Genomic DNA, 22,423 nt, shown 5'->3' on the forward strand with positions numbered 1-22,423 from the left:
CTCTGAAGCAGGTACTGTAGTTACTGAGAGTGATTCAGTGGGGAGCTATGGTCAGCGAACTGAGTCCAAGAGGGGTGGCTCAGCAGAAAGACTGCAGTCACTGAGGGCTCAAGTAGAGGCAAGGAGTCCCCAGGGAAGACGTCCTCGGGGCACTGCTCAATTCCAGAATAGGAGCCTTGCAAACTAGCTGGACCAAGTGAGAGTACCATGATGGGCCCTGTTGGGCTGTTTACAGACTGAGCCCAGGAAGGACTGCAGGATGTTTTGGGGTGTGTACCCCAAAAGAGTTTTTTTTGTTTTGCACACAGACAGTGTGTAACCTGGCCAGAGGGCTGAGTCACCGAAGACCCACCCGACGAGTGCAGTGGCCAACAAGGAGCAGCATAAGTGAAGGAAATTGAGGAAAAACTGCAGACATGCCCTTGACTGGGGGCATTCGTGAGAGGTGAGTGCACCCCCATTATAGCCCCACAACCCACCACCTTCCTGTTACAAAAGTGAATATTAAATAAGGTGGCACTTCCTACTGAAATTAAAGCTTATCAGACATTTGTTTAAACATACAATGATTTGCAGACACTGCTTCTAAATTGGGTACACACGGCAGCACCAATCATGGAGTGCGGGATGAGATATACAAACCTTGCACTAGTTGGACAGGAGTTTAAGAGCAACTATGAGCTCAGGCCAGGCAGAGCTGCCCCACCTGTGAAGCATGCCAGAGGTGGAGGGAGAAGCACAGCTCAGAGGGACCTGGATGATGGACAGACATCTCACTTCAGCTCCCAGAAAGGAGCAGAGAGCCAACACTTCCTGCAAATGTGAGCGGCAACACAGATGGCTGAAGAATCCTTGAGAGACGGAAGGACTCGTGCTGCTTTTTATTTGTTAATTCAGTTTTCTTTCCTTTGTCATGTCAGGAACTGCAACCAGGCATGGCCTGAAGGTAGACTGCTGCTGACAATGCAACTGCCCTTCGAAGGTGGGCCAATGTAGGAAGTGGTCCAGGGAAGAAGTAAGAGAGCTGAAGAGACTGACTGTAACCACTCGCTATAGGGTCCCTGAGCTGGAACCCAAGGCAGAGAGAAGGACTGGGATCCTCTACAGCCTTATTGAGGAGCCTAGCATGAAGACCTTAGACAAGGAGATAGTGGACTACTGGAGCTGGACCCAGGCTGATGACCTGACATGAGGACATGGAACCATGCAGCTAAACTCTCATTTATTCCCACAGGTTAGAGACTGAACATAACCTGGCCATAGGGCCGAATCACAAAGCAAAGGGGAATGCAAGCAGACCTGATCGGCTAGCCAGGAGGGCTATGCAGGGAGATCTACAATGCTGCGCCCAGCCACATGGTGAGTCACTTTGTCACAGAGTTGAAATATGAATTGTTTTCTAGCTCTGCAAAAAAAGTCACAAATAAATGAGAAGGAGCATGCAGGTAGAGAAAATATACAGCAGCTCACTGCATAAGTTACAGTATATGTCTTAAAGAAACAGCTTTTGCAAAACTTGGCCTAATTTTTTTGTTGAAATTATTCATTGTACGTTGAAAAAACAAAAATGGCACTTCATTCACAACTTACCCTCTTTCTGTGCAATGCAAATTAAAATGGCTAAATTCTAAACGTTTGAAAATTGACCTAATGGACACCATTTAATCTAGTGGCCATTCAGGCACTTCACAGCAGCCATTATGCTTCACACCCTGGCCACCTGAAAATTCACAGCAGTGGTTGGATAGGATGAAAATCCTTCTGCTCCACAAGCATGGAACTCTGACCTCTGTGCTAGAAGAGAAAATCTGTTAGAAATACAGAATACGTGGTTGGCAGTTATGATTCTATCCACTAGAGGGCAGTCAGCCATATCATCCCATCTGCTATATTGACAGCTACGAGCAGGAGAGAATCTACTATTGTGCCCTCTAGGGAAGGGAAGACTGTAGATTCTTAAAAGGTTAGGCCAAGGGCATCATACACAAGTTTGGGACTCTTCAGAGGCAACCTTAGTGCCTCCATCTTTTGACTGAGAGGGCTGCTTCTCTTCCCTACTGCACAGAGATGGAAAATCTGGCCAGACCCTGCATAAATCAGCAAGAAATGGAAGTGAGAGAGAGGCTGGACAACCCCTCTACAAAGCTGCTGATCATTGGTGAGTGCAGGCGCTCTTCCTGAGGACCCCCAAAACATTTAACCATATAGCGTGCAGGGAGGGGTGAATCGTGGTGAAGCATGAAAATGGAGCATGGTGCACCTTCAAGGTCATGGTCTAGCTCCTACTGATGGGAAGGATGCCTATTGATTTATTGGAGTTGGATAAAGCCCCAAAGGTTCAAGAGTAGAGCCGAGTTACATTTTTGATGAATAGATTTGTTGAAATACACAATTTTCAGTAGTTTGAAACAATTCATGAATTTGTGTTGAAGTCAAAGTTTTGACTAGAATTTTTTTTTAAATCACTTTTTTTTATTTTTGATCTTTTTGAAATGTTTTGTTTAGCCTTTTCATTTCAAAACATTGCTTTTGAAATTTAATTTTGGCCAGTTCTTAAAACAAACACACACAAACTTACCTGCCAAAATGGACTGAAAAAAAGATTTAAAACATGTTTTTCAATCTGAAATATGTTTGCTGATTTGAAACAGGTTTTTTAGCTTTTAAGTTAAAAAAAATTTCAAAACAAATTGGTCTTGGTTCAAATCAAAATGGATGTTTTGAGGAGCAGGAAATATACCACTCAGAGGGGATAGATTTTTTTGTTTGTTTGGTTGGTTTGGTCTTTGAACCAAAAATTCATTATTTGCTCAGTTCTATGCAAAAGTTCTACTTGCCTTACTGTGCACACCCCAACTATCTGACTCAACCCTGTGGGCTCTCTTGGGATGGTACCAAATTATTATGAATTGCTGTGACTGATATGAATAAATGTTGTAAGCATGAGTTTGGTAAGGCTTGGTACGTCTGAACTTGCTAGAGGATTCTGGGAGCAGGATTCTCTTAGCATTAGATAAATGATGTGGAAAATTACTGGAAGTGGTGAAAACTGTACTTAAATGGTTAATAAAGGCTCGATCTGGGTGGATGTTTCAACATGGAACTTTGGAATATATCAGCCAAGGGGGACCAGCTCACAAAGTAAAGAAGACGTGAAATCATGTGATCATTGGGCTTGGTACAAGCTGACCTGGGTAGAAGTGACCACTCTGGATGGCATCACACTAAGAGCTTAAATGAAAGATTGATGAGAGGGTAAACATTGACTGAGCTTTGGTCTGTCTGTTCTGTATCCCCGCCCCTTCCAAAATATTAATTAGAGAAAACCCAGTAATGAATGCCCGCAGGGCATATTTCTGGGACATGTGACTCTTTTGAGAACAAAAGGTATAAATGCTAAGCAAAGTAAATTAGTTAAGTTAGTTCCCCAACTAACATGTGAAGAGGTTCATGATGCTGTGAGACAGAGGGCCTGGGGTAACCTAGGCCCTGCTTCAAGGGACCTTTGCTGGATTCTAGAATCAAAAGGACTCAGGGTGACCTAGACCCAGGAGTGAAAGTAACTTACAGGACTTACCGGTACTGCCGGAGTCCTGAGGAGGGCATGGCCTCATCCGGAAGAAACGTGGCCTCATCCAGAAGAGGCGGGGGCTCATCCAGAAGAGGCGGGAGCTCTCAAGATTTAAAGGCCCTGGGGCACCGGCTGTGGCTGGGAGCCCCAGGGCCTTTAAATCAACCCAGGGCTCCCAGCTGCAGAGGTGGCTGGGAGCCCCTGGGGCTCAGGGCAAATTAAAGGGCCCGGGGCTCCGGCCGCCGCAGAGCTCCAGGCCCTTTAAATCCCCACCGCAGCTCCAGTTGCCGGAGCTGCAGGCGGGATTTAAAGGGCTCGGGGCTCCCCACAGCAGCGGGAGCTCTGAGCCTTTTAAATCCCGGCCCCAGCCCGGACGCCGGAGCTGGAGGCAGGGTTTAAAGGGCTCTGGGCTCCCCGCAGCGGCCAGAGCCCCAAGCCCTTTAAATCCCCGCCGCGGAAGCTGGTGCGGTCCGGCACGGCGTACTGGCTCTTGCTGGTATGCCGTGCCGTACCGGACCGGACCGGCTTACTTTCACCTCTGCCTAGACCCTGCTTCAGGGGACAGTTGATAGACCAAGTACCTGCTAGGGAAAGAGAAGAGAAGAAGTCTCCATCTAGAATTGGTAGCTATACCTGCTTTGTTTGCCAATCAGGATACTGTGTAAAGCTAACATAGTTACTGAGCGTTTATGCTTGGGGAGCTGAGACTTATTGGGAAAGGTGTGTGCTATGTAATCTTAACTACTTGTGTGATTCTTCCTCAAATAAATTACTGTTCATTAAGCATATTGGTTTCTGAAGTCTCACTGGTACCGGTAACAATCCGCCAAGCTGTGGGCCATTAAACATCCGTTTCAACAGGCTCCAGCCCCTCCGGTGCACAGGGCAAAACTTTGTACTCAATCTAAGCATGAATAGATCTATTTTTTCTTTTCGTCTTCTATCTGAGGAATACATCAAGTGTGATTACACCGTGAGTCATTTTATAATCAAACTACTAACCCATCCCTACTCCTGCAAGACTCAGTCTTGCAAGGTGTCGAGCACTCTGGCCGTGATCCGGCAAGTACTAAAATGTACATGAGTAGAGGTGGGATTGTCCAATGGTTAGGATGCTAGCCAGAGATTCAGGCTCAATTCCCTGCTCCACCACAGACTTCTTGACTGACATTGGGTAAGTCCTGGGTAGTTGCTCTGGCTCTCAGTTTCCCATCTTTAAAATGGGCATGAAAATATGGCCCTAACAGGATTGTGAGGATAAATACATTAAAGATTGATGGGAGCCATAGAAATACCCTAGCTAGATAAAGAGAAGCCCTACTGACTTCACTGAGGCTACTCACATGCTAATGTTAAGCATGTATGTAAGGGCTTTGCTCGGTCAGGAGCTGAGGCACATATCCTCAAAGGTATTTAAGAGCCTAAACACTATCAGAGCTGGATCCCTAAATACTTTTGAAGATCTGGGCCTGAGTGCTCAGCCTGAAAATAAGGAGCCCACTGTTTTGTCATTAGCATTAGCCATACTTAAACATATGCATGTGGAACATCCATCTCTCTCTGTCCCTTATGTCAAATTATAGCAAGCCTGTATATTATCATTCTGTTTGGCTTATATTTCACTCTTCCTTCATTTCTGCATTTGTCTTTGCAAAGGCACATCCAAGCATCTCAGACACACAGTCAATTTCTCTCTAAATATGTTGGGTCAAGAAAAACCTATTAGTGCTTCTTGTACATTATGGGCAAAGTGTTTAATATCTTCCATTTAAGATGCATTTGCCAAAGGTGTTGTCAAAATGAATGATTAGACAAATTCGTAAGGGGTTGGGGGAGGCCAGTAGATGGGTATTGAGGGATTAAAGTTCACGTTTGGTAATATAAGCTAAATGCTTGAGTGGTTTCATTTCATTCTACTTCTCCAAAAGGGGATTTATTGTTCTTTCTTTGCTTCTCCTTGTCAATGACAGGTAAACAGTTGAGAGATTTAAGTTTATCCCAAGAACCTCAATTCAACAGAAAATTGCACTTCAGAATAAAGGAGGCTACTAAATTCTTGTCGATCAGACTTCTTGTTTCATTCTAGAATTATTCAATCTTGCAGATTTTGAAAATTATTTCCTAAATGTGAATTGTATTCTGGAGGGATCTTGAAATGAAAATTGTGTGGGTTTGTGTTTGTTTTGTTTTTTTATTAAAAAAGGGTTTTCACTAGTACAAAGCATGCCATTTACCACCCTAGCTTTCATTAATATGGTCAGCATTTGTAACACGTATTGTCTTGCAAATATTTTCTTGAAGGTGCTCAGGATTTGCTGCCATTTACAAAGGTTGTATGTTATTGTCAGCACATTGAGGCTTCACAAATATAAAGGGCTCGATGGAGCATTTTACACAGTGCCCTGAGTATGGGTTGGCATAATAATTTGCTACCGACTTCTAGTGGGTTTAATATACTGATTTCCTCCCCTCTCACTGGCTACATTCCACTGGTTGGAGGGGGAGCCAAAATTCTGCCCACCTGCTTGGATGCACAGCCCAGCTCCTTCCATCCACTATGGATAGGAAGTACTAATGGGGGAGGGGGAGCTTTAACTCTCTCCTTCCTCCCTCTGTGCACAGAAGTGTTAGCAGTAGGCACAATCTGGCTCCCAGTTTGCTTATGGATGTGTGTAAATTGAATAGGCACTGGTCAATAGATAATTCATCATTATATTTCAACTCTTTTGCATATTGCTTCTTGTGCAGGGTGGGAGGGGAACTCCTTTGAACACTAATTATGGAACCTCGGATTCTCTTTCCCTGTTCCTGTCGAATAATTGGCACCAGCACAGAAATGCAGCTCCAAGTCATCCCAATGATCTTTCCACTGCCCTGTGATCCTCGTTCTGACTCGTTCCTTGGTTGTGCTGTACTATGCAGGGGAGATGAGAGTGCTAAAGTGTGTGACACAGTATTTGCGTCTTTGTTAATCATCAGAGCAATTGTATTTATGGTTTGACATGGAAGGACAAATCTCACCTGCCTTATTTGCATGGGTTGTCACTTTTTGAAATCCTTGTGATTGCTTCTGTGAGAGAGGCAAGCACAGTGTGGCCTAAAGATGGAGCGGATAAAGAACAAGTAATATCCTAACAGATGCAATGAAATATACAAAAGCTCTCCCTGTAAAAATACATTTCCAAATGATTGGCTAGTCTGCCACTGGCACAGGGAGTGTGTTGGGGCCATGGCCAGGAGAAAAGTCATATGGTTGGAGCACTACTGTGCTTCTGTGATCTGCATCTGGTTTACCCACCTCTCAGGGCAATAGCCAGCCAGCACAGGCATTTCTATACTCTGCCAGAGACCAGACCAGGGTATAATCAGCCTTAAGACCAAGATGTCTCAAATGTCTTCATTGTAACTTTGCCAGTCTTGGCACCCAAAAGATCCAATCCACCAGCCAGTAAAGTTAATGGCAAAACTTCCATTGACTCCAGTGGTGGCAGGACTGGCCTTCCAAACAATCCTGTTAACTAGTTTCCAAACGAGCTGACTCCCTCTCCTATTGCCACCCCCCATCCTGTTTTCTGCCCCTCCCACAGCCAGCCCGTGACTCATCCTTCCATTCTTAATCATTCAATAGCATGCAAAACTATATAACTAACCTAATGCAGTTAATGATACCGTGCACATTAGTAATTATTAGTGCTTGGAAGGCACAGGGAGTTTACTTTCTCAATGTGCCTTAGATTCTGTGTTAAGCCCACCTGAAGGTTTTAGATTATAACACAGCACACTTTCAGTAAGAAGTAACAGAGGGTCCTGTGGCACCTTTAAGACTAACAGAAGTATAGGGAGCATAAGCTTTCGTGGGTAAGAACCTCACTTCTTCAGATGCAAGTGAAGAAGTGAGGTTCTTGCATCTGAAGAAGTGAGGTTCTTACCCATGAAAGCTTATGCTCCCTATACTTCTGTTAGTCTTAAAGGTGCCACAGGACCCTCTGTTACTTTTTACAGATTCAGACTAGCACGGCTACCCCTCTGATACTTTTCAGTAAGAAAGTAGTCAAGTGAGGATGGAAGCTTGAAGAGGGGATGAAGGTGAGAGTACATTTGTTACAGCTGCTGATAAAAAAAAAAACGGTGGATTATAATCCATAATTATGGGTATATACAGTACACCATAAAAGCAACTGATTTCATAATTGCAATATGTATTTTAGGTATCCAAAATGCCCCTTTTTTTCCTCTTAGTGCAGGAAAAATACTGATACAAGGAAATAGCATTCAAATATGGGGGGAATCTATATAAAAGAGGCAGTGTTCAGTTCATCATTGTATCAAGGAGTGTTTGTTTTAAGACAGTGAGCATTCAACACTGACCAAGATTAGGGAGTCCTTCAAAGGAAAGTCAAAGTTACATGTTAAATCTATATCCAAGGTAGACAGCTGTGGCAAATAATTCTTCACTGAACTTTTCATTAGCATCCATGAATATTTGCATAAATCTTGTCAAGAAAAAATTGGCAGAAGTGCAAGGCCTGCTTCCAATTCTTTTCACTTCTAACATAACCATGGAAAATGCATTTCCAGATTTAGAGGCTTGTGTGCATGCACAGAAACAAAAAGATATCAACAAACTGATTAGTAATGGTAATTACAAACCTGTGACAAGCCATTTACTTGAATTACTATAGGAGAATGCAATTGCCGTAATAAATAAAGTGGCAGCTAAAAACAAAACTGAGATTTGTTCTCCAGTGTCTGGAACGCAGCTGCAACATCAAAAACAAAACAAAAAAAACCAAAGATTTCAGTTTATGTGGAACTTAAAAAGCTACTGACCAGAGCTGTCACTAAATAGATCACTTGTGTGAGGTCATTGTTTACAGTTCACTTTATAAGATGTTTCAAACTTTATACCTCATCTGTAGCATTGGCATGAATATCTACCATGTTAGTATGAAGTAGAAGGCAGGGTTTGGGGCAAGTAAGGGTTTATTGAAGCCATAAGAGTTGTCTCCTGTGATATTGTAAAAATGCATACATGTTATAGTGTCATCCTATCTCTGACACTGGCATTGCATATCTGCTGAGTGGTAGCAGAATTCCAGGGCCTTGTAGGCTGATTTCCCAATGGAGGATAAATCAGTGATGTGCAGACTGGAGGAGACCGTCACAGATAGCACACTGGAGTGTCCCATTCCCAGGAAGCAACTCTGCACCTAGAAATGATTCTAGCAGAGAGCCAGCCACATTGTTGCTTGCAAATACTTCTACAACATCTTTGCAACCAAACCCATGACACTACAAGACTAAAACCTTGCTCACATGATAATTAAAAAAATCTTAAAAGACTGAGTTATAGTACTGTGACAGGTACGGCAATTTCCTGCAGTATTCTTGGAAAACTTTACTGAATTAAGTATCTTTGGAGTCCATTGTATTAAATGCAAACGTTATGTTTTAGTGTGGGCCTGGATGATCAAAGGCCTATAGTCAGCAATGTGGGAGACAAGGATGCTCTTTTGAGACAATGTGTCAAGTGGATTTCCTGGGAAATATATAGGAGGTAATGAATGCAAATTCTCCTCCCCCAGTCATATAAAAAGCTAGGCTTTTGAAGCTATGTACTGAGAAGGGGACCATTGTCTGCTGATTTATCTGCTCTGGATTCTGAATTTGGAAAAAACAAGCAATATAAAGGAACGACTAACCTATTCATGTTATAAACTTGTAACCACAGGAAAAAAACAGAGGGTTTGAAGGGCTGACTCCTACCAGAGTCCTTGCTGGAGTTGAGGTGGTGGTGATCTCTTGTAAGCTTAGTAGCATGAATGTAGGTTCTCTTATTGTTTTTGTTTTCTCTGTAGTGTTTTCACTTTAAGAATAAATATGCTTGCTTAGAAAAAGCGGTGTGGTAACTTACAACTAAGCTTTTGGAAGGATTAGATTTTGATCAGTAAATGTTAATAAACATCAGTTCCACCTCACACGCATGAGGGAAAGAAAGTATTTCCATCAATTATCAAAATTTATGTAAAGAAAAGTGTTGCTTGAGAACTTAGTTTAATTTAAAGATATTTACTTTGTATATTTTGACATATGATGTGAACCGTCTCTTATTAACAGTTAGAAAGCTTTACCTTTCTTTGAATCTCAAGGACTACTGTCATTAAATAAGTGTCTGACCCCCGCCGCACCTTAGTTTCCCACAACTGAAAATTTAAATAGAAAAATAAAAAGCTTAAAACACATCCCTCGGCCCACGCTGCTTCCCGCAGTCCACATTGGCCTGGAGCGGCAAACCGCAGCCACTGAGAGCTGCGATCAGCCTAACCTGCGGACGCGGCAAGTAAACAAACTGGCCCGGCCTGCCAGGGGCTCTCCCTGCACAAGCAGAGCCCCTAGTTTTGGAACCACTGTCCTACAGCGTACCACCCATAATATCATTGCTTTTCACAATTGAAGCTGGATTGGGTTTAGTAAAAGTCAGTGATGGGATGGGTGATCTCTGTGGCAAAATATGCAGCTAGAGTAGGAAGTATGGTCGGATTGGTAGGTGGCATTTTTACTGCTATTGTAAAGTTTTAATAAGGAATATATTGCAGATGGTGGTGCTATATTTTAGGTAAGATGTTAAACCAAGGATCTGACCAATTGTTTCCATTTTAATACTACTGTGCACTTACATGACACTTTTCATTCTGTATTCTTTACAAAGAAAATGCAAGCATTGTTACATTTTACAAATGTGAGAACTGGGACATGCAGCTATTAAAGACCCCAATCCAGCAAGTCACTGAGGCCCAGATGTTTAAAGGTATGTAGGCATAGCTCCACATGGCCTAAGTCCTTAGGAAGTCTCATTTTTAAAAGTTACACAAACCCAGTTCCTCTAAGACATTTAGATATCTAAATACCTTTGACACACAGGGCCTAAGTGACTTACCAGGGATGATGCAAGCCAATGGCAGAATCAAGGCTAGAATTAAAGCATGAATTTAATTTGGTTTGCTGCTAAGAGAATGGCAAAAGAAGCATGTTTTTATGGGCCAAATTTACTCCTATTGTAGTTCCGTTGAAATTAAGGCAAATTTGCCAGATCTGAATATGTCCCTATATATTTAATGTGGTTTCCTTTTCTTTGTGGGGAAGAAGTTCCTCTCAAAAATGAAAATTAAAATGCTCTATTACAGCCTAGTCTTGTTAGTTACTGAGCACCTGTCACCAGGTCAGGGGTGGGCAAACTTTTTGGCCTGAGGGCCGCATTGGGTTTCGTAAATTGTATAGAGGGCTGGTTAGGGGATGGGATCGTGGCCCGACCCCCATGACCCCCTCCTATCTTCCCCCCCTCCCCCTGTTCCCTGACGGCCCCTCTGGGACCCCTGCCCCATCCACACACCCCCGCTCCCTGTCCCCAGACCGCCCCCGGACCCCCACCACCCAATCCAACCCCTTCTCTCATTACTGAGGCCCCCCTGGAATCCCTTCCCCTCCAAACTCCCTTCTCCCTGTCCCCTGACTTCCCCCCGGAACCCCTGGTCCTGACTGTCTCCTGCTACCCCATCCAACCCCCCCTCCTTCCTGACTGCCCCCCAGGACCCCTGCCCCCATTCAACCTCCTGTTCCCCCCCGACCACCCCGACCCCTATCCACACCCTTGCCCCCTGACCACCACCCCAACTACCCTGCCCTCTATCCAATCCGCCCGCCACTCCCTGCCCCCTTACCGCGCCGCCTGGAGCACCGGTGGCTGACAGCGCCTCAGCCGCACCACCTGGCTAGAGCCGCGCCACGCCGCCCCCACCTCCACCACCACACAGCACAAAGCACTGGGTCAGGCCAGGAGCTCACAGCCCCGCTGCCCAGAGCATTGTGCCAGAAGCAGAGTGAGCGAGCTGACGCTGCAGTGGAGGGGGAGCAGCAGGGGAGGGGCCAGAGGCGAGCCTCACGGGCCAGGAGCTCAGGGGCCAGGCAGGACGGTCCAGTTTGCCCACCGCTGCACTAGGTGCTTCGTGTCCTGAGTTGTTGCCACTGAAGGTGCTCATTAAAGGTTCAGGATCTACCTTGGCATGTCTTCTGTATCACCAATATCTAATAACATTTAGTAATCTGAGTCTCCATTCCCCCCACTGCAAAATGGGGTTGCTAGTGTTTACCAGCATAGGAGTACTGAGGGGCATGAATAAATAATGTTTGTAAAGTGCTGTTCAAGTGCCAGGTATTATTATGCTGGTGCAGAGGTGGGAAAGGAATTCAGGCACTGCCCCTGCCCCCTCGCTAAAGTGGATTTTTAATTTTTTGTATGGTCTCATGAATATTTGTCATTTTCATCTATCAGACACTTTTTTCAGCACATTTATAGATATGTAAAACTGTAACAAGACCCCCTCCTTTGACAAGTGAACAAATCCCCACACCATTTTAAGAGGAATATAATCAGCATGAAGCACATCTTGCTTTTCATTGCTTTGTATGGTAATAAAATAGGATTATATTTCCCTTTAAAAAGCTGTGGCGATATTTTTTTTTACTGGTCAAAGAGGACTATATTTACAGTTCCTGATACTTACAGGTTTGTTTGGTCCTTTGAGAATGAGCCTGAAGTTCTTAGCTTTGATTTGTGTCTTGTGAACCCTTTTCTTAAGCACCATCCTGTGTTTTGTTTTGTTTTCCCCCCTTTCGGCCATGTTTTTCCTTACACGTTCACACAGAAACTCTATAGAAAAGAGAATCAGAGATCTGTTGGAAATATGTAATCAATATTGGCAATCTTTCTTTGCAGAACTTTACAAGTATGACTTTAAAATTCTCTACACTATTTCAGCTGAATGTCATATTGTCTGTTTTATTCCAGATCAATCTTTATGCATGTGGCAGATTTAGACAAGTATTCTTTGGATCCAGGACTGAAGGAAGCATATTACACAGATCTCAAATCAGCAGAAATGTTAGCCATGTGAGCAAAGTGCGCAGGCAAGGACAGCAACTGAGTAGCAACTACTGAAATGCCCAGAGGCTGCAAAATCACAAAAGGTCAGATGCCTACCTTTTAGAGCTATGGGGGAAAAAACGGGTAAGTAAAAGAAACAAGTGCTCTCAATTTTTCTATCTTACTCTCTTTTCAATGACAAAAGAAAATAACAGGTTTGTTTAATAGTTTTATCTCAAATAATCTTGCTGATATCTACATATTACACATGGAACCATACTGTCGTCAGTTGGTATCAAGAGTATGCCTGGATGCAAAGAAATATCTGCACTGACAACACGGCATATATTTGAATTGTGTATTGTATTTGGAGGGATTTATTAGCTCATCACATATTTGAAACAGATTTTTGCAGATGGGTTTCAATGGGAGCTCAAGATAAATAGCATTCCTTTCCCTCATCTGAAATGATTTAATTGCCCCTTTAAGGGCTCAACTTTGATATCACCTTTCCCATGCAGAACATTTGACTCAGGCAGACATTTGTTTTAGAGGCCACACTGCTTTTACCCATGATCATTGAGATCAGAGCAACTAGATGGTGCAGGATGATCAAAGACAGGGAAAGTTCCCGTACACCTTCTCAGTGAATGTTGACAGAAACCATGAGAGAGTGTAATACGGAGCTTTTCTAGATGGAGACACCAGCTAAGAATCAGGCCCTGTGAATGGACTGTCCAGAAAAGACTTAGATCCAGATCTTATTGCCATTAAATTGAACATTTTTAATTTAAAAATTACATACACTACTTTAATTGAGTATCAGAGGGGTAGCCGTGTTAGTCTGAATCTGTAAAAAGCAACAGAGGGTCCTGTGGCACCTTTGAGACTAACAGAAGTACTGGGAGCATAAGCTTTCGTGGGTCAGAACCTCACTTCTTCAGATGCAAGAAGTGAGGTTCTGACCCACGAAAGCATATGCTCCCAGTACTTCTGTTAGTCTCAAAGGTGCCACAGGACCCTCTGTTGCTTTTTACTTTAATTGAATTCATGTCTTAATACCTGGCTTACCTATTTGGGGCTTGTAATTATTTGTGGATGTAATTTTTGGGCCTACATATTAGTACCACATTATTAGCAGGTATTGGCAACTAATGTCATCTAGAAGTCATCAGTGACCTGATCTGTAGGTCTATCAAACTAGACCAAAATATTCAAATATTGGTGCCTAATGGTTCCTAAAATATTCAGATGTCCGGTGCTAAACTAAGTACCTGAAGCCACATTTCAGTATTTAGTGGTCTGATTTTCATAAGTTCTAAGCACCTTTGATTCCCATTGAAGCATTACAATTACAAATTCTAAATCCCTAGCATGCACCCAAGTGTTTCTCAAGTCTACGGGTGGCTATTTGCCTGTGAGCATGCAATTTTGTGTGCACGTAAGTGTAGGCCTTGTAGGGGGCCAGCCAAAAATGTGGGCCTTAAATGACACATGCTAGGGGCCGGTATCTACAATACTGTTACATGCTAGGAGCCAGTATCTACTGATTTCAGTGACTTACTGAAATACACAACACTCAGTGTCCAAATTTTCATATTTTCTAAATCAATGGGACTTTGGAAAGATGAACACCCCTGAAAATTGGGACCAAAAAACTTAATAGAGAAGTGTGCCCCAAATCCTCCTCTTGCATTACAATGCCCCACTTAAAATATTGTCCTAGACGTGCATTGGCACAGTGTTCTATATATACACACATTACTCCTCAAAGGGACGGAGCTTAAGCCAATGCAAATATCCGTGCATATCTTGGCTTAGAATCAGGCCCTTAGTCTCACTCTCCACTTAGAGCTTGAAGATGCTGGATGGTGTGAAAATTCTGGGGACTCGCCAGTTGTGGATTGATGACTTTTGTAGCTATACCATGTAATTAGACTGCAGAGAATGATAAATATCCATTTTTTAAAAACGTTGCCAAGTATTTTCCCACCATTATAACAGGAGGAAACAATGGTTTGGAAGACTATTTTTAATACATATTTAATATCCCATTTTTTAAAAAGTATAATTATAATAGGTTTAATCTTTTATGTGGTATGGAAACAATACTGGGGTAGAGATTAATAGATTAAAATGTAATATTGTCATATGGGATAAAGCATAAGTCATCTTCCTATTTATTACATTCTGTTGAATTTTGCATTTGATGTTTACACATTAATTTATAACTTTTGATTCAAAAGTACTTCTTACCCTGACCTCTCAAAATACAGACACAAATTATGGATAAATAAAAGTACATCCTATATTGGCCATATACTACAGCTCAGCCTTGGATTACCTTACAGTGCACATTTGTTTGAATTAAATACTACATAAATAAAGTGTTCTCATAATTACAAAACAAGTTAACTTGTTAATTCACATAAAATGCTATTTTCTGACTTCCAATTTAACTGGCTATTTTTCATTAAGCCTTTTGCAGTAAATGTTGTCCTATGACATGAATTGCCTTGTCAAAAACCCTGTATTCTGCATGTGACAAACACAGTGTATATTAATACCTTCATTATACATCTTCACACCCTAATTATTTTAATTACTGCAATCACTGTAGATAGAATAGCACCTGCAATTTAGAGCAATCAACTACTTTCAGTTTGCTAAAATTAAGTGTTCATATAAAATATCAAACCTTTAGTAAAGGTCGGTCAATAAGTCCGCTATGGGCTGACCTCTTGTATTGAACATTTGTATAAACTTCTTAAGAGTTTTGAAAAGGAACACCATGGAAACACTATGGAACAGAAGTTGAGTGCTGTAAAGCAAATAAAGAACAGAGAGAGATCATGTAAAAGTGTATATTAAGCTAGTATTCCCTATGCAATTTTTGGCATTTGGCAGAAGGATTACAAGAAGTAAACATAATCTGAGCTGGGAATTAGTTTCCAAACCAGATAGCAGTCAAAGTAGTTCAAGTTTAACTGTTTTTCCACATATGGTGAAGCTGAGAAAGAAATGGGCGAATGATTTTCAGAGCAGAAAGCTGCCAAAATAACTCAGTTAACAGAATGTTCTAAATAGCTGGGCATCATCTACTCAATAAAAATGTGAGAATATGTACCTGTCAGCTCACCCATGCACTGCCTAACTAAAGATGCTGCTACTTATATGAAATTGGATGCACTTCCATGGTATTTAATATGTCAGAAGAACTCAGAGCAAGAATGAGAGAGACTGAGAACAAGCCCCAGCAAATTATATTTGAATGGCACAAAGGTCCCCATTTTTCTCCAGCTGGTAACTAGTATCATGACTGAACCAAATAATTTTTTCCCCTAAAAAAAGGTCTTTTGACTTCTGTTGGGGATCTGCCCAAAGCAGGTGGCTCAAGACATGCTTTCCCAGAGCAACTGAGTTTAAAGTTGACTTAAACAATCAATACACAAACAAAGTAAAAAAAAAACAACATAAAAATCAGAGTATAAATAAAAATTGTCAAGATTGTCCTCACTGTGAGAATATTAGTATATACACTGTAAAAACACACATTGGTTAAGCAGTTTTATCTAACTGGTTGAAATTACAAAGTTTCTCTTAAATTTGACTTTCAAGGTGCTTAGCTGGAATAATTCTTACACATTTTAAGGTTTTTGTTATTTGAAGTTAATGTTCAATAAGAAGCTATAGAAAATAAAATAATGATGTTCATTTGGTAAAGTTTAGTGTATTAATGTTAAAATGTATCAAGAAGTAATAAATCACAATAAACCAAGTTTTATCACAAAGTTTTAGTCTATTATTCTAAACCACAACTACTCTGGAAGGTGAGTTTGGTACTATTATGGAACTATGGAGCCTTTACATGTCCTTAATCTGTCAATCTGCTTTTTTTGCGAATTAAAGGTTATAGGAGCAACAGTGACAGTTTTGTCAAAAATAATTCTAAAATTAAAAATGTATGTTACTTAGTGAAATGTAGTCTCCATCTTTTCATATGACTCCTAAAATGTTAGAGATTTCAAATGATACTAACATTACTTGAAAATTGATAGAAAATACATCTTTCAGCTGCTAAACTTGTCCCCCATCCTATAAACATTTATGTATGTACTTAATTTGAGTAGTCCCACAGACTTCAATGAGTAAAGTTAATGATGAGGGTATTTGTAGGATCAGGGTCCTAATTACCAGCAGTATTTAGGTTCTGTAAAGCTATTATCATTGACTATTAAGGCAATTAATAATGCTGTTTTTAAAGTGTAAATAAAAGGGTTTTTTTTGGTAGGGGAGACATTTCAACTGCCATCCAAGTAACAAATATTTACTTTGAGAAGTGTGTTTTGGTCAAGGAGTCTGTATTTTAATTCTTTCAAAAAATACCTTGTATCAATCCAATTGTGAAATCAGGGCCGAGATTACTAACTGGGACTAGCACTGTAAAAGGAAAAAGGAACCTAAATAATCTAAAACAGCAAGCTTAATCAACATCTGAATCATCAAATCCAGCCCCAGAGCTGAGGCATGACCAAGTAATGGTCCAGCCTGTTCTTAGAAACCCTGACACGTGTTTGTCCAGCCTGTTCTTAAAAACCTGCAGTGACGGGTATCCCAGAACTTAACTACCCTTATAACTAGAAAGTTTTTTCTAATATCTAACCTAAATCTCTGTTCCTGCAGATGAAGTCCATTACTTCTTATCCTACCTTCTAAGGACATGGACATGGAGAACAATTAATCATCTGTCCACTTTGTAACTAAACATACTCAGATTTGTTTTTAACCTTTCCTCATTGGTCAGGTTTTCTTAACCTTTAATTATTTTTTGTTGGAGGGAGTCCAGAGGAAAGCAATTTGTCTACGTCTTTTCTAAAGTATGGCACCCAGAACTGGACATAGTACTCCAACAGAGGTCTCCCCAGGGCAGAGTAGAGTGGCACAATTCCCCCTCATGTCTTACATACAATATTCTTGTTAATACATCTGAAAACATTAGTCTTTTGTGTAACTGCATCACATTGTTGACTCATATTCAATTTGTGATCCACTTTAGCCCCCAGATCCTTTTCAGCTCTACTACCATCTAGACGGTTATTCTTCATTTTGTAGTTGTACTTCTGATTTTTCCTTCCTAAGCATAGTACTTTCCACTTGATTTCATTGAATTTCATCATGTTGATTTTAGACCAATTCATCAAGGTTGTTTTGAATTCTAATCCTGTCCTCCAAAGTACAATGAGATCATGTTTAAAAATCGCTCCCATTTCTCATTTCTTATGTCTTACTATTGCAGTCAGAGAGCACATACTGTCAAATGCATAGTAATATATAGGTGATATGTTGGAACACCTTGTAGTTAAGTTTTGCAGCATTTTCTGACCTGGCATGCCAGTGAAGCAAAATGTATCTCACAAACGGGCTTTTCAACTGTGACATGACTCCTAGTCTGTGGCTTGCCTCAATAGAGAAACTAGAAAGTGACATGTATCAGAGGGGTAGCCGTGTTAGTCTGAATCTGTAAAAAGCAACAGAGGGTCCTGTGGCACCTTTGAGACTAACAGACGTATTGGGAGCATAAGCTTTCGTGGGTAAGAACCTCACTTCTTCAGATGCAAGTAATGGAAATCTCTAGAGGCAGGTATAAATCAGTGTGGAGATAACGAGGTTAGTTCAATCAGGGAGGGTGAGGTGCTCTGCTAGCAGTTGAGATGTGAACACCAAGGGAGGAGAAACTGCTTCTATAGTTGGATAGCCATTCACAGTCTTTGTTTAATCCTGATCTGATGGTGTCAAATTTGCAAATGAACTGGAGCTCAGCAGTTTCTCTTTGGAGTCTGGTCCTGAAGTTTTTTTTTGCTGTAAGATGGCTACCTTTACATCTGCTATTGTGTGGCCAGGGAGGTTGAAGTGACATGCTTTTCATTTTATAGAGACCTGCCACATGTTACCAAATTACACAGTCCCTTCTTATTTCTATTCATTTCTGTTCTCACACACAGCATTATATAATTGTTAAATAAACTGAGGGAAAAACACTTTTTTACTTGTGCTAAAAAGCATAATTAGTTTTTAGGTGAATAATTTTGTTCGTATCTGTCAGAGCATCAAAAAAACTACATATGGGATGAGTAATGACCCATTCAATGAGTTATGTATCTAAAAGTCCTCATAATGTCAGCAATATTTGGCCAATTTGTGAGTGTTGTTCTTTGCATCTCCAAATTAGCTATTGACTACACATCTAAGGAAACTAATGTGTGATGTTTATTGCAAATTAGGGGAATACACTGAATTCATGATTTAGCTATTGTAAACCACTGTACGGTAGCTCTATTGACATCAGTGAGCTTACACCAATTTACAACAGCCGAGGATTGGGCACCATGAAATATACCCTTTGTGTTCTCATTTGTCATAAGAGTATGTGGATAGTAGGTGCCTAGCACTGAACCTCCTATTCTTTTGCCAAAATAGGGCTAAGGAACAATGTATGTCATAATAAATTGGACCTAAATCCTGTGGCATTTTAATGCAACAAATCAGAATTCTGAGGCAGCTTAATTTCTGTTTAAAAATGGAGAATTTTACTGAATTAAATAAAAAAAATAAATAACAATCAATAGTTCTGTTGGTGTTTGTTTGGACATGAATTTCAATATACATTATGCTACCTCCACATTGTCAATTTTCAGTGTGTTGAGATTGGGCAGCAATTGACTTAAAACGGCAGTACAGAGACAAAAAATAAATGAAACAGAACATTTGCACTTGTTAATTTTCCGCCTTTTCTCCAGGCTAGATATGCCTCATGTAGATATGTACTGACTACTCATCTGTATTTCTTCAGTCCACATATAGATCTGAGCATGTATGTGTGATAGGGCCTTCAGTGGCCAAGCAGCCTAGTGGCTGGATCGTTGGTTTGGGGGGCTGTAGGGGGCCCTGACCCCTCCCTCTTCACCAGGTCTAGCCCAGTGGTCCTGTGATACTCAAACCCCCTAAACAGGGGAGATGAATCTTTTTCCCTGCCTGGGGTAGGGGGTGGTTTCAGGACTTGTTTTCCTGGGCTACTTCCTATGAAAGTCATTTTAGTTTGAGTGTGGCCCTACTGGGCCAGCTACCCCACAGTTGAACCATACCTGCAGGTTCCCTGTGGCAGGGGAAGGCTTACTTCCCTCCAGTAGCTGCATTTGATGGCAGGTTGCTGGTCCATGCTTGTTGCTGGTCCATGCTTTCAGGCAGGCAAACAGAGAGCTCCCGCCTCTTCGCCAGTCAGCCCCTAACTAAGCCAGACTCCTTTCTTTTCTCCACCCTCCAGGCCTGGCATTGGCTGCAGGTATAATGGGGTGGGGCTAAGTGAACCCACAGATTTTCTTTTACCTCTGCTGTGCCAGGTGGCAGTTTTTCTGCTTCCTCACAGTATGCTTAAATAGTTTATACAGTTGGAGAACCAATCTGTTCTAGTGGACAGGGCTTTGAACTGGTAATCAAGAGGCTGGAATTCTTTCCCCACTTGTGCCTTTAATTTGTTGTGTGACTATAGGAAAGTCACTTAACCTCTCTGCCTCAATGTTCTCCACCACAAAATGGTGGTAATGATGCTTATACATCATAAAGTGCTTGAAAATACTCAGGTTTAATGTACCATGTGCCTTATCCTGTGCTCTAATTCAGTGGTTTTCAATCAGGGGTATGCAAAGGTCTTCCAGAGGGTACATCGACTCATCTAGATAGTTGCCTGATTTTACAACAGGCTACATAAAAAGCACTAGCTAAATCAGTATAAATTAACATTACATACAGACAATGACTTGTTTATACTGCTTTATATTCTATATACTGTAATGTAAGTACAATATTTATATTACAGGTGATTTATTTTATAATTATATGGTAAAAAGGAGAAAGTCAGCACTTTTTCAGTAATCATGTGCTGTAACACTTTTGTGTTTGTACACAAGTAGTTTTTAAGTGAGGTGAAACTTAGGGTACCCAAGACAAATCAGACTCCTGAAAGAGGTACAGTAGTCTGCAAAGGTTGAGAGCCACTTCAGCAGACCCAGGATCAGGACCTGGGATGGCTACATATTATTAATAAACAGCTGTATACTTTTTGAGATTTTGTAAACTAGCAATTTTTAAGAAAACTAAATGTCCAGAGACCTGTAGTGAAATTGTGAATCTATAACAGAAATGTTGACACTGTCTCCACGTCAGAAATTCATAGTTTAATATAATTCACAAATACAGCTCCTGCGTAGTGTCTCCAACTTGCTCTTTCAAATTATATTGTTTACTTACCATACTTCATTGCCAGTAAAACTTTTTTTTAAATAGAAGTTTATAAAGCAAATTATCCAGCTGTGAAATTGGAAGCACAACTGTTGCAACCCACCTGAATTTTATTTTTAGTAGTTCCCATACAGTAATCTGTACTTGCCTTTATAGTGCCTCCAACTGAAAAGGATTATCTAGTCCGAATACATCAGTACATAATAAATGTGCTTTATTTCTTCCACAGTTCTTAGAGCTGCCAGCCAAAATGAATGTTTGTCCCAGTATTGGCACCACTGGTACTTTTGCAGAAACTATTTCATGGTCCATTGGACCCTAAAGGACATTGTTTTTAAAGGCATATTATCAGAAGCATACCATCAGAGTGCATATTGCCATGTATTACTATAATTTAAGGGCAATAGTATTGCTCGGTTGATATCTGAAGACATTCTGGTCAAAATGCATTAAAGCTAACCTTTATGCTTTTCAACATTTATATTTTTATATCTAAGTAGTAAATATAGTTCACCAAGGGTATTTTCAGTCATTTGGTAGTCCAAGTGGAAAAGGAGAGGAAACCTTTCTAAATAAATTAGAGGTTGTATAATCTCTTCTCTGTGTGGATGTAAAAGCTACTGCTGATAACGGGATTTATATATAGTAGAATAGAACATTAATTACCTGTCAAGGTACTATAGCAAACAACCCCATTTTGTTAGCTATATTGCTTTATAAATGTCATATATTCACCACTTGAAATTATACTGTGAAGCAACTGGCTTTCTTTTGAAGTAGTTACTGAATTGTACAATGTGAATTTCTAGATCTTCAAGGTTGGAAAACTCATCAAAATATTCATTTGTCAAGTCATTGCTACATTAAAATGGTGTGGGCAATGCCTAATTTGATAGAGACTGCAATGGTGTTTGTTAGGGTAAGATGTTACGTGAGCCTGACAGCTTAACTGTCAGATAAATTGCTGTAGTTACAGCACATAGGCAAGCTCATAAGCAGATGATATTAATGTTACCAAAATATGACACTACAAACTAGTAGCTACTTAGAAGCATCTGGACAGAAGCAAAATCTAATTTTGTCTAAAAGATCTATATTAGCAGTAATCATATTGTAATATGACCAACATATTCTTGTCAAAGGAGATAGTATGATGGAATATTAATACAACTGATTAAAGATGGCATGCTATTCTAAAATAAACCTTTCAATTTTGACACTCAGTTCAGATTGATATAGATTAGATTGGTTAAAAAATATCCAGAGTAGAAGAGATAATTAGTTCCTCTGCCAAATGATTGGCAGGAGGGGAGAATGTACAGTATTATAGAAGAGATTAAAATTAAAAAGCTAGCCTTAAAAAAAGATTAAAGTAATTAAAGGGGCACCTAATATGATACAGTAAAGGAGAACCTTGAATATTTTTAAGGAAAACTCATTGGTCATAGGTCTGTTTAAGAACATTATTCAAAAAGAGTGAAGATAGAAATAGATTATGTAGAACAGGGTTAGACAAGGCAACTGGAAGCATGAAAGACAGAAAGTAGGACATCTGTGCCTTTACTGGGTGGGTGAGAAACCTTTATATAATAGTGAAGGATGTATGAAGACAAATGGTTCAGAGAGAGAGAACAGAG

This window comes from Malaclemys terrapin, chromosome 9 (genome assembly GCF_027887155.1).
Source record: "Malaclemys terrapin pileata isolate rMalTer1 chromosome 9, rMalTer1.hap1, whole genome shotgun sequence".
Taxonomy (NCBI): Eukaryota; Metazoa; Chordata; order Testudines; family Emydidae; genus Malaclemys; species Malaclemys terrapin.